A 12991-nucleotide genomic window follows, 5' to 3' on the forward strand; every position below is an offset into this window, starting at 1 on the left:
TCATGAATTAAATGCAATATTTATGTAAGTTCTAAATGTTATGTGGTACCTTAGATAGATGGACAGGTCACTTGAGAAGAGAAAATAAGAAATGTCTTAGGAAAGAGTATTTTGTCATAATGACTGGTGAAGTAGATTTTGTCCCTTATCAGAGTGGTTGTGTAGCTGAAACAAATTAATGATTATCAAAACTGAGACACATTTGAGCTGATTGGTGGGGTACAGTTTCAGAGTGGATACGGCATACACTGGGATGATAAAACTACTGCAGTCATAAAGTAGATGAAAAAATACTGTGGGGAGGAATGTAAAGCAGTAAAATATGCAACAAAAGAAAGAAAGAAAGAAAGAAAGAAAGAAAGAAAGAAAGAGAGAGAGAGAGAGAGAGAGAGAGAGAGAGAGAGAGAGAGAGAGAGAGAGAGAGAGAGAGAGAGAGAGAGAGAGAGAGAGAGAGAGAGAGAGAGAGAGAGAGAGAGAGAGAGAGAGAGAGAGAGAGAGAGAGAGAGAATGATGTGTCATGACATCTTTAAGTACAAATGAGTATATAGTAACCATACACTGATACTTGTCCCCTTATACAGTGATAAGTTTACCCAAACACAATGGACACGGATGGAACTTTTGGAGGCTAAAGTGCTCCAGGTGACTGGTGGACTCCATTTCATTGCGGAGGTCCAGGATTCTCTGCACAGTTGGGCTTTTGGTGTCAGTGGAAGTGGTGGCAGTGTGGCAGCAGTAACAGTTTTGGTCTTTCTATGGGCAAGTTCTGTAGGATTCATATTCTCCCTCCTCATGAGGGACATCAGTGTGAAGGGTCAACAGAGCATCAATTCCCTCCTCAGGCAAAGAATGATGGATGCAATTTTCTGTTTCTTGTTGTTGCTCCACCTTTTCAGAGTGCTTGGAGGCGCTCGTCAGCCACCTTTCCACTGCTGGTGGGTGTCTCAGACTCACTGGTTCCTGTTCCACATCAAGAGTGTTAGCAGATGCCATTTGTATTTCATCTACTTAGTACATTACATCATTACATAAATAACTGGTGTTATCTGATATTAAAGTGCTAATGAGCAACATGCCACAGAAATCTGTTTATTTCAAGAAAATTATGAAGATAATAATAATGTTTTGTTGCACTTCATAAGATGGCTCAGTTTTTACTACTCACCAACACTGCTAATGATAGCAACTGAACTCTTAAGGACGCTGCTTATCTTCTCGAGCTGCTCAAGGTCATGATCTGCTTCCTTTTCCTGCACCAGCTTTGATATCAAATCCTGCAGGAAACAACTGTGTTAATTCACATTTTGAATAAATCTAATAGATGAAATTTCACTTACAACACCTTATGTGTCTCTGGTGACTCATGGAGGACAGATACATCACCTGAGACTAAATGGTCAGTGAAGAAGTTGACCCTTGATCCTGGCTAATCACATTAAGTACATTAAACACTCCTGTTAACTAATAAATGAGGAGTAGATTTCTCTGGAAGGTTACATTACACTACTTCCCTGGCATTTGAAAACATTTTGCTCTACATGAACTCATATGGAAGCTTTGCTGCAACATTAAATCTCAGCTAGATGCCAGATGGTGTAGCCTCCATCACAGAGCAAGGTAATGATATGAAGGCTTAGTACTTTGGTTAACACCTGAATAAGAACCGTTTGAGATGCAGCAGAGATCACTAACCTGCCAGCAATTGAATAAGAAGTGTGTGAGATGCAGCAGAGATCACTAACCTGCCAGCAATTGAATAAGAAGTGTGTGAGATGCAGCAGAGATCACTAACCTGCCAGCAATTGAATAAGAAGTGTGTGAGATGCAGCAGAAATCACTAATCTGCCAGCAATTGAATAAGAAGAGTGTGAGATGCAAAAGAGAGCACTAACCTGCTGAGTGGTTTTGCTTCATTTCCTCTCATTCATGATGGAGGCTGGCAAGGTCTAACTGGCGTTCTCGAGCTTGCTGCTTCATCACTCCTCGCTGCAACTGGTAGATGGTGATGTAGTCACCTGAAAAAGGATAAAATTCTTCATTAAAAGACCAGGGAAATGGCATACAGTAAAACAGTAAACACTTCCTCCACTTCACTTTTACAGATGATTCAGTTGCAGCTTCTATTCAAGCTCAGTTCCTCCCAATCTTGTTGTTTCTCCTGATAAAACAATAAGTTTGTTTCTCTCAACTTTTCTTAATACAGCCTCAATAAACAAATCCAATAACAATGCTTTTATTTTGTTATTAATTAAAAAAATTGAGCATCAGTGAGGAAAAATTATTTGCTTTATTATTAGAGAATATAAACTTTCTTACCTTTTGGTTCAGTTATGACATCTTCAGACAACTTTTCATGAGCAAGAGATTCTCCCAGCAGTTTGTTATACTTATCCCTCTCACAGTCTAGCTGAACCTGAAGACTGCTGCACTCACTCTCCAACCTGCTAACCTCAGATGTCAGTGTAGCCACTTGACCCAGCAATTTCCCCTTGGTATCTGTACCTGGAGGTGAAAAATTGATGCAACAGAGGGCCAGACAAGAATGACCAATGGAAGTAATTAGACGTAATGTAAGAAGTGGGTATAAGACTAAGAAAGGAAATAGAAGGGCAATGGAGAGAGGGTTAGATGCACCAGGAAATGTCTGTGGAGCCAGGAAAAATTTAAACTTGTAACAGAGATAACTAAGAGCAACTGTGAATGAATAAATGTGATGTGGCCTTAACCCATGAATGGGAAAATGCAAAAGCAGCACCTCAGACACCAGGACCATGATGACTGGCAGCTCCCAAAATTAGCTGCTGGCTTTTGTACTCCTAGTCACCACAGGAGGCTCATCCACAGCTAATCCTATCAGCTGATCATCTTTGGGTGAAGTAATTGTTTATCAGTCTGGCTGTTGAGTCCTGATGCAGAGATGTGTGTGTGTGTGTGTGTGTGTGTGTGTGTGTGTGTGTGTGTGTGTGTGTGTGTGTGTGTGTGTGTGTGTGTGTGTGTGTGTGTGCACTTTGGAAAGCCTCCCTCCATGGAGAATGTCAGTTTGATATACAAATATATATTCATGTGGATGGTAGCTCACATTTAGCTTCTGAGTTCTCACATGAAGAGAGTGCCATCCTTGTCTTTTTCCTCTGAGGGAGTGACTTTATACTCTGTGATAAGTGCATGCAGCTCACTATTCTGTCTTGTGACGTCTTTGATTTCTATCTGTGAAAGACACAAGAAGGCAGTAAGTTAACTTGTTTAACATGCCACATCATTTTATATATATTATGCCAAGTTTAAACAGGAAAGCCTCACCAGAAGCATCAACTAAAGACCAAAGTGATTAACAAATCTTTCACTTTACCAGCCTTAATGACAAAAGCTGCTGATGTAGCATCCCATCCATATCCTGCATTTTTACACCTTCATGATTCCCACACTGCATCATTTGTTCATGTCTTAAAGACATGGTCATGACAGAGTAGTCCTCACACTCCTGTCAGTGCTCTTCTGCATACACTTGAGCCTTGCACACTCCAAGCATTCCTTCCACTCATCCTTCTACATCTAAAGCACCATAGTACTCTCCACCCATTTTTAAGGAAACTGTCTCCATGCATAAACAAACACACAACCTCACGTACTCCATGTATTGTTTTCAGTAATGATTAATCTTACAAAGTAAACCAAACTAATATACAAAGACACTTGTGGTACCTTTGAAAGTTTGAGCTTATCTTCTAGTTCTTTAATCAGCTCTGTCAACGTGATATTTTCTTGAGCAAGGTGGTCGTGGCTCAGGCCATTCTCTTCAAAGTGGCTGTGGTTGTGGACCGTCACCAGCTGACCACTAAGGGACTCTGTCTTCTCCCACAACACAGTGATCTCGCGCTCTTTCTGCAACGCCTCCTGCCTGGTGAACAGCGTGGCAAGTGCACATACATTAGAACAGTGTGTGACCAATATGACGCCTCCATTCTACATTGCCATGACAAGAATACAGGACTTTACTGAACATAAACCAATGACGCCTCCATTCTACATTGCCATGACAAGAATACAGGGCTTTACTGAACATAAACCAAGGATTCCCTCCTCCTCTCTCTAAGGGTTATGGTTCTCTCAACAGTTACAGCGTGGTGTGAGAGATGCAGTGCTGTCAAGGCTTTACTATTTACAGGAAGCAACACACCAATAAATAAATGTTACTTTGGAAATGAAACTGAATAATCAAAGGCTTTATATCTCATGAACTTCCCTTCTTTAATAAACTGTCTTCAAGCTGACAGACTCCAGTAGTATTGCATCTTAGGAATATTCTACAGCTGATTTCATAATAACTGCTCTCTAAAACTGACTACATGCCTCCTTCCCTGCCTCCTACAGACTCTACTCAACAATTGTTGTTATTCTGTTCATGCTGGTGTGATAGTTAACCAGTATATTAATTCCTTAGTTATGTACACTCTAGAATGGTGGTTCATTTTATCTACCAGTGATTGGAATTCCCACCTTGTAAGTATTACATTATTATTTGTTGATTGGTACCATTTGTATGCAATCAGAGAAAGATTTCAATATAAAAACATATCCATGTTACTGTTACCTTTCACAATGTAAACCAAAATGAAAGCTACATAAATTCTTACTTTAGATTTGTTGTCATTTCATTTAATGATGTAATTTCTTGGTTCTTGTGCTTTTTCAAGTGCAGTCCCTTTTCTGGTTTCTCAGTCAATTCTAATTTCTTATTGCTCTGTGGAAAAACAGAAAGTGCACATATTTAGGATGAACTGATTCAATAGTATTGGTGTTGACAATTTCTGCAGGAAGTTTATTCCATATATTTACTATACGATTAAAGAAAAAATGTTTGGCCTTGTGGGATTTAAAACATTTGGGTATAATCTTGAATCCATTATTTCTTGTTAGGTAGAATGAATGAGGAGGAGGAGGAGGAGGAGGAGGAGGAGGAGGAGGAGGAGGAGGAGGAGGAGGAGGAGGAGGAGGAGGAGGAGGAGGAGGAGGGAGGAGGAGGAGGAGGGAGGAGGAGGAGGAGAAACAAAGATAGGAGGGAAGGAAGAAAGGAAGAAAAGGGAATAAGAGATTAATGAGAGAGAGAGAGAGAGAGAGAGAGAGAGAGAGAGAGAGAGAGAGAGAGAGAGAGAGAGAGAGAGAGAGAGAGAGAGAGAGAGAGAGAGAGAGAGAGAGAGAGAGAGAGAGAATGATGTGACATGACATTTTTAAGTACAAATGAGTATATAGTAACCATACACTGATACTTGTCCCCTCATACAGTGATAAGTTTACCCAAACACAATGGACACAGATGGAACTTTTGGAGGCTAGAGTACTCCAGCTGACTGGTGGACTCCATTTCATTGAGGAGGTCCAGGATTCTTTGCACAGTTGGGCTTTTGGTGGCAGTGGAAGCGGTGGCAGTGGTGGTAGTGGCAGCAGTAACAGTTTTGGTCTTTCTATGGGCAAGTTCTGTAGAATTCATATTCTCCTCATGAGGGACGTCACTGTCAAGGGTCAACACAGCATCAATTCCCTCCTCAGGCAAAGAATGATGGATTGATGATTGAGAATACTGGTTAACTCCTGTGTTAGAGAGGTGGACAGAATAGGGGTGAGAGAAAGAAGAAAGTCTTGTGCAGCGATTTGTGCAGCGATTAATTTTTGCACTGTTTTTCTCTTTTTGTTACCCTTGTCCTTTCTCCTTACTTATTAATCATCCAATTATTATTATACTGTATTCAAACTTTGAAACATACCCCTCTATTCTTTGGTGTGTTTTTCAAAGTATTTTCATCATACTGAGAGAGAGAGAGAGAGAGAGAGAGAGAGAGAGAGAGAGAGAGAGAGAGAGAGAGAGAGAGAGAGAGAGAGAGAGAGAGAGAGAGAGAGAGAGAGAGAGAGAGAGATAATAGACCAGACGATAAGGAATAAGGAGAAAGAGGAGAAGGAGGAGGAGGAAGAAGGAGAGGAGGAGGAGGAGGAGGAGGAGGAGGAGGAGGAGGAGGAGGAGGAGGAGGAGGAGGAGGAGGAGGAGGAGGAAGTGAAGCTTAAGGAAGATGCTTTGAAGAGAGAGAGAGAGAGAGAGAGAGAGAGAGAGAGAGAGAGAGAGAGAGAGAGAGAGAGAGAGAGAGAAAGAGGAAAAGGAGAGAAAGGACATGAATTAATAAAAGACTCCTTCAGGTTTGTCTTCCCCTTTGAAGGATATATTATGGAAAGACACACAGGGAATAAATAGAGAACATGATTTTGGTATATGAACAGAGATGACAGAAAGAAGGAGAAAAGAAGTTAAAAAATTCTCAGATGCAAACATCAAATATTAACTAACATAACTCAGTCCACTTAATGATTATAAACAGACATTATAATTGTTCTCCCACTGCAGGGTTTCTGTTCCCCTGCACCACCATTGAGGAGGAGAAGCGGGTGTGTTCGGGAGGCAAGAGGAAGCTGTTCTGTAAGGATTTTGTCAACAATGGAGAAATATTGTGTCTCTTGGCCACTGCCTCTGCCCTTCTTGTCATTCTTTCCCTGGTAAGTGGTGATGGTCTTTTGTTGGTCTCTCTCTCTCTCTCTCTCTCTCTCTCTCTCTCTCTCTCTCTCTCTCTCTCTCTCTCTTGTGTGTGTTATTTTATTTATTTATTTTATTTCTTTTACCTGAAGGTTAACACTTTCTCATACTGGTGTTAGGTTCATCAGTCAGTCTTTTTTTTTTTTTTGTTTATTCATGCATTTATTATACCAGATTAGGGTGTTCCCAGTAGTACTCTCTCTCTCTCTCTCTCTCTCTCTCTCTCTCTCTCTCTCTCTCTCTCTCTCTCTCTCTCTCTCTCATATTCTCTACATGCTCCAATGAAAAACTAACTTGGTACAAGACTGAATGATGAAAATGCAAAACTGTGTATGTGTGTGTGTGTTTGTGTGTGTGTTTTACTTATTTATTTATTTATTATTTTCATTATTTTTTTTACTTGAGCATTTAATGCATTTCTTATACCAGGTTAGTGTTCCCAATAATACGTACTCACTCTCTCACTCTGTGTGTGTGTGTGTGTGTGTGTGTGTGTGTTATTTACCTCCCACAGGTGCACTATCTGATGTGTCTTGCTGCCAACTATGCCCACATCAAGGATCACGGCAAGCTGATGGAGCTGCAGGAGATGCAGTTCCTTCACGAGTCTGAGATGTCCACGCTGCCCAAGGACCGATTCTGAAGCTGGGGAGGCCACGAACATCACCTGTGATATGACACGGTGGTACACGTCAGGAAAAGATGAGGATGTGGAGTTACAAAGTTAAAGAAAAGACATGGTGTTGCAAAATGTAGACCAAAGATAAGGATGAAATATAAGGCATGGAATTATAAAACCTAGACCAGTGATAATAGTAACATTAAGGACCAAATATAGGACATGGTATTACAAAATCTAAACAAGAGATAAGGACACATTATTACAGACACACAGAGGCTTCACTTAAATGCTTCAGTTCTTCATCCTGACTATTTTTTAAATTCAAATGTTTCTCCACTGTTACTTATAATAGTAATCAGGATAGGACAAGAAATAATGGGTTCAAGCATTGCAATTAGATTTAAAAAAAGATAAAAAGGAACTGGCTCTCAAAGAGAGTGTTGGATGACTAGAACAGACTCAGTAATCAGACTGTTAGTGCTGAGTAAATCTATGGATAGGGATGACAGGTGAAAATAGGTAGGTATTATTTATACAAAGGACTGCCATGTGTAGGCCTGATGGCTCCATTATTTTCATATCTTTTGATGTTGTTAGGGCTGAGTCATTAAGGAGCTTTAGAAGTGGACCAGGCAAATTTATGGATGAGGATAATAGGTGAAAGTAAGTAAGCACGTTTTGTACAAGGACCACCAAATGTAAGCCTGATGGCTTCCTGTACCAACCCTTGTGCTCTTGTGTTTTTATCAATATTAATAGAAATGATGACAACAGCAGTAAAAAGTTAGTTAACAAACTGCTAGGAAAGTTAACAGAGTTGTCAAGGGTGTCACAATGATTCCTGTGATAATTTGATAATGATTCTGTCTGTATTGGAAAAACACCCCTGAGAACCTGGATAATCATCTCTGTGGTCTGTGAAAAGTTGTCACCATGGGGCAGTGAAGCATTTAAGATTATGAACCTCATTAAACCATACTGGGAGATCATCACACTTGCTATTGTTACAGATATACATGCACATCTCTCTCTCTCTCTCTCTCTCTCTCTCTCTCTCTCTCTCTCTCTCTCTCACTGTGGTAAACATAACTCTATTTATACATACATATGTATAGACAGACAGACAGACTTTCATGTATCTGTAGGTTTTACTGCAAATTTATGTCTTGCCAAAAATATATAAGATAAACAAGCCACATAAGCAGTGTCCTTGTTTTCTGAAGTGAAGGTGGATGCACTGGATACAAAAATAATAATAAATAAATGAGTAAATAAATAAATAAATAAATAAATAACAAGAATAAAAAAAAATACCACTGACTGATATACTAGCTTTGTTCTGTGGTAGTGGTAGTGGTGGTGATGCCCTAAAGTTGTGGTGTGTGTGTGTGTGTGTGTGTGTGTGTGTGTGTGTGTGTGTGTGTGTGTGTGTGTGTGTGTGTGTGTGTGTGTGTGTGTGTGTGTGTGTCTGGTAATGTCTATTTTTGGGTAGAGAAAAAATTTTTTTATTTTGTATTTTGGGAGTTCTTTTGCTGCATTGCAAGAATATTTATTTAATGATTTAGAATATTGTGGACTACAATTATTAATGGACTACTGCTGTGGATATTTTTTTGTATTTTAGTTTTTGTTTTAGTTTTGTTTGCTGTAATATGATTGTGTAGTCAATAAATCTATCTATCTATCTATCTATCTATCTGTGTGTGTGTGTGTGTGTGTGTGTGTGTAGGCGTGTGTGTTTTGAGTTCACACTGTCCTCTCATAATGTATTTTTCTATTCTCCTGTGTATTGTCTGCCTATTGAAGCTCCACTCCAAACTGCACAGCATACTCATGAGAAGCTTGATATTTGAACAATATTCATGCATCAATTGTTTCTGGTTTGCTTGTTATCATTCATTATTGCTTTTTCATGATCGCTGTTCCTCTGAAGTGTTTTATATTATCTACTTATTTGAACAGCATTATTAGATCTCTCTCTCTCTCTCTCTCTCTCTCTCTCTCTAGTTATCTATCTATCTTTATCATCTCTCTCTCTTTCTCTCTCTAGTAATCTATCTATATATCTTTCCTAGATTTCCCTCTCTCTATTTTTTTCTCTCTCTAGTAATCTATCTATCTGTGCATCTATCCATCACTGTTTGCCTCACATTCCATCATATTCCAGTGCAGACAGGTACTCCAATACTTCACTACACAACATTACATCCTTTCCCAGTCTTGCCTCCATCCACAGTTTGTCAACATAATGTTGCCAGTTCCTTACAACAATTTTGAGCTTCTGATGTGCCTCATAAACTTTGTAACCATCACTTGTATACATCAGTACCACTAGCACCATTTCATCTGCCTTGTCCATGAATCTATCTTGCTTCTCTTTAATATACCAGGCCAGCAATATCACACAGAACAGCCCAGACAAGGCACTACAGACTATACACACACACACACACACACACACACACACACACACACACACACACACACACACACACACACACACTCTCAATCCTGTCAGCCCCTGGTGGGGAAGGAATAGCAGTAGTAATGGTAGTCTATCTATCTATTTATCTATGTACCTGGCTAGCTTAAACAAAGTAGCACACACACACACACACACACACACACACACACACACACACACACACACACACACACACACACACACACACACACACACACACCACGTAGTGTAGTGATTAGCATGCTCAGCTCACACTCAAGAAGGCCCGGGTTCAAATCCAAGGTGCAGCAAGCCAAATGGGTGAGCCTCTTAATGTGTAGCCCCTGTTCACCTTGCAGCAAGTAGGTACGGGATGTAACCCGAGGGGTTGTTACCTCGCTGTCCTGGTGTGTGGTGTGTGAGTGGTCTCAGTCCTACCCAAAGATCGGTCACTATAAGCTCTGAGCTCTTTCCATAGGGTAATGGCTGGCTGGGTGACCAGCAGACGACCGTAGGTGAATGACATCATTTATACTTGCAGCCATGTTGGTTCCTGGTGGAGAATAGCAGTAGCGGTAGTCTATCTATATGTCTATCTATCTATATACCTGGCAAGCTCAAGCAAAGCATCACACACACACACACACACACACACACACACACACACACACACACACCAACCCTGTTGGCCCCTGGTGGAAAGGGACAGCCTTGTGGACCAACCTGCTGCATCCCAGGAGCTTAGACACACCACAGCTAGCCACACACTTCCATTTTACTCAATTCTTATATATATATTTCTATCAGTGGAGACATTTTTGCTTTGCTTTCTTATTAAGGTAAACTTTCCCATGGCTAATTCCTTCCTAGATTGTTTTTTTTACATACATTCTTGAAATTATATAAAATGTTCATACCTCTCTACATGTGTGTGATTCTGTGGATCTATAATCTATAAATGATTTTAATGCATTGCTCTTTCTGTGTGTGTGTGTGTGTGTGTGTGTGTGTGTGTGTGTGTGTGTGTGTGTGTGTGTGTTTACCTAGTTGTGGTTTACGGGAGGGGAGTAATCTCATAGTATCCCGTCTCTATATCTATCCAGTTTGGTCTTAAAAGCATGGATAGTTATGGCATTGACAACGTCTTCACTGAATTCATTCTATTTGTTCGCGCTTCTGTGTGTGTGTGTGTGTGTGTGTGTGTGTGTGTGTGTGTGTGTGTGTGTGTGTGTGTGTGTGTGTGTGTGTGTGTGTGTGTGTGTGTGTTTACTGAAGGCTAACAATAACAAGGGCATAGTTTTCCTATGTGAATTTTGGCGGTGGTGGTGGTCAGCAAATCACAAAAGGGCAAGGCATCTCACTTTCACTTGAGGAGATGAGTGATGTTACTGTTGTTAGGAAGGCTATAATACTTGGTGCAGTATCTTTGTATAAAGCTTGTATGTACCCATGTATGGTATGTATACAGTTTTGTATGTATATGTTAGTACACATGTGGTCCTGAAGGATGTATAGACCTGTAAGTGTTTTCTGCCTGTCCCACACGTAAAGTTTAACAGCAGCAGCAGTAACAGCAGACCCTCTAACTGCTTACATCAACATTTCCTCTCCCATACAATACACCTCACACCTTCTACAACACCTTAACTCAGTCCTCCCTTGCCTGCTAACTCCACAACTACAACCACTACCACAAACACTACCCTGTACATACCACACCACAATCCCTGATGCATTAAGTCCCAATACCCACATCCATACATCCAAACACCTTGACAGAGACTATTGCCAACATTGCACCAATCTTGTATCAGTGTCTGTTCATAATGGGACTGTACCTCTGCCGGTACCTGTATATATGATAACTTGCCATCAACGAATCCCTCCCTCCTTCCCTGGACCATTGATGGACCACAAACTAGAGGCTTATAGTGTGTGTGTGTGTGTGTGTGTGTGTGTGTGTGTGTGTGTGTGTGTGTTTGTGTGTGTGTGTGTGTGTGTGTGTTTGTGTGTGTGTTTGTTTGTGTGTGTGTGTGTGTGTGTGTGTGTTACGACACTGTACACAGTCACTATTAGTGCTGGGCTTGGCTTGATGACATTTCATCTGGCTTGTGTTTGAACAGTCCAGTAAGGACTGTTTTAGTAGTTCACTAAAATATCTACCTTCACTCTCACTATGATATCTATCACTCTTCATTCCCACCCTCACTAATACTTCACCCTCACCCTTACTCGTTCACTCTTACTATCACTATAATCATCTATCACCCTCACTAACAGCATCATATTTCTCTCCTTTTAGTGTCAATATCAATCATGTTTATTTCATTAAACATTAAATCTTTTGAAAGTAAGGTTTAGTGTCAGAAAAACACTTCTATTTCTCTTCCTTTGAGTGTCACAGTGTTTTTATATACATGACAGCAAAAACCACACTGAAAACTTATTGGCATTGTTTTCATAATACAAAGGTAGAGTGTGTTTATAATGTTATCAGTGAGTACAATCTGGCATCAGAACAATGCTCACGTTTTTCTCTTTTTTTAAGTGTGGTATTCCTTTTTAAATATATGTGAGAGCAATAATCAGGTCACTCTGGCTAGTGACAAATTTCTGCATGCCAGGGTATGTCTAATATAACACCAATATATTCAGAGGCACAAATACGTAATAAGTGACACAAATGTGATAATTTTCAAGGCCTTTGTGTCTCCAATGACAACTTTGTGCATGCCAGGATGTATGATCATATTCCAAAACAATCCTGTACTGCACCTTCTCTACTTTTAAAAGGCTCTAGTTGAAGCTACATGGGTTTTTAAGGGTATTTTTATGGTTTTAGTGACAGAGTAACAAGATTTCTATATTCTTAACACGAAAAACATTCTTGAAAACCAATCTGATTATCTCTGTGGCCTTGAAGAAGAGTTGGGGTGAGAGAACAAGGCATTCCTGAATATGGGTCTCAATGGTAGCACTCTCTGAGGCAAAAATATGTAAAATGTAACACAACTTTCACCAGTCTTCAAAGCCAAAAAAAGTTTGACTGGAAAGGCATTGTACAGAATGACTACAATGATAATACTACTGTGTTGAGAAGTGCAATATTCTTGTGGTGTCTGTGAGCACAGCACAATAAACTTGTATAGGAGAAAAAGCCAAGCAACATACGTATTACTGTATTGTGTTGTGTTCTGTGATGTTCTGTGACGTGCTGTTTTGTGCTGTCATGTGCCACCACTACTGATGTGATGCCCAGCACCCCTCTTCATTACACTGTGTTCCTGTGCAATGTGCTGTAATGTGTCATTAGTGATGTGAGCACCAGCAGCATCACCATCTGTGACAT

At 40.2% G+C, this 12991-nt stretch overlaps 1 pseudogene; it reads right to left on the reverse strand.

Moving 5' to 3' along the window:
• Positions 1 to 1166: 1166 nt before the first annotated feature.
• The window catches only part of LOC135097204 (uncharacterized), a 42588-nt pseudogene continuing 30763 nt past the window's right edge, over positions 1167 to 12991 (reverse strand).

This window comes from Scylla paramamosain, unplaced genomic scaffold (assembly GCF_035594125.1).
Source record: "Scylla paramamosain isolate STU-SP2022 unplaced genomic scaffold, ASM3559412v1 Contig14, whole genome shotgun sequence".
Lineage (NCBI taxonomy): Eukaryota > Metazoa > Arthropoda > Malacostraca > Decapoda > Portunidae > Scylla > Scylla paramamosain.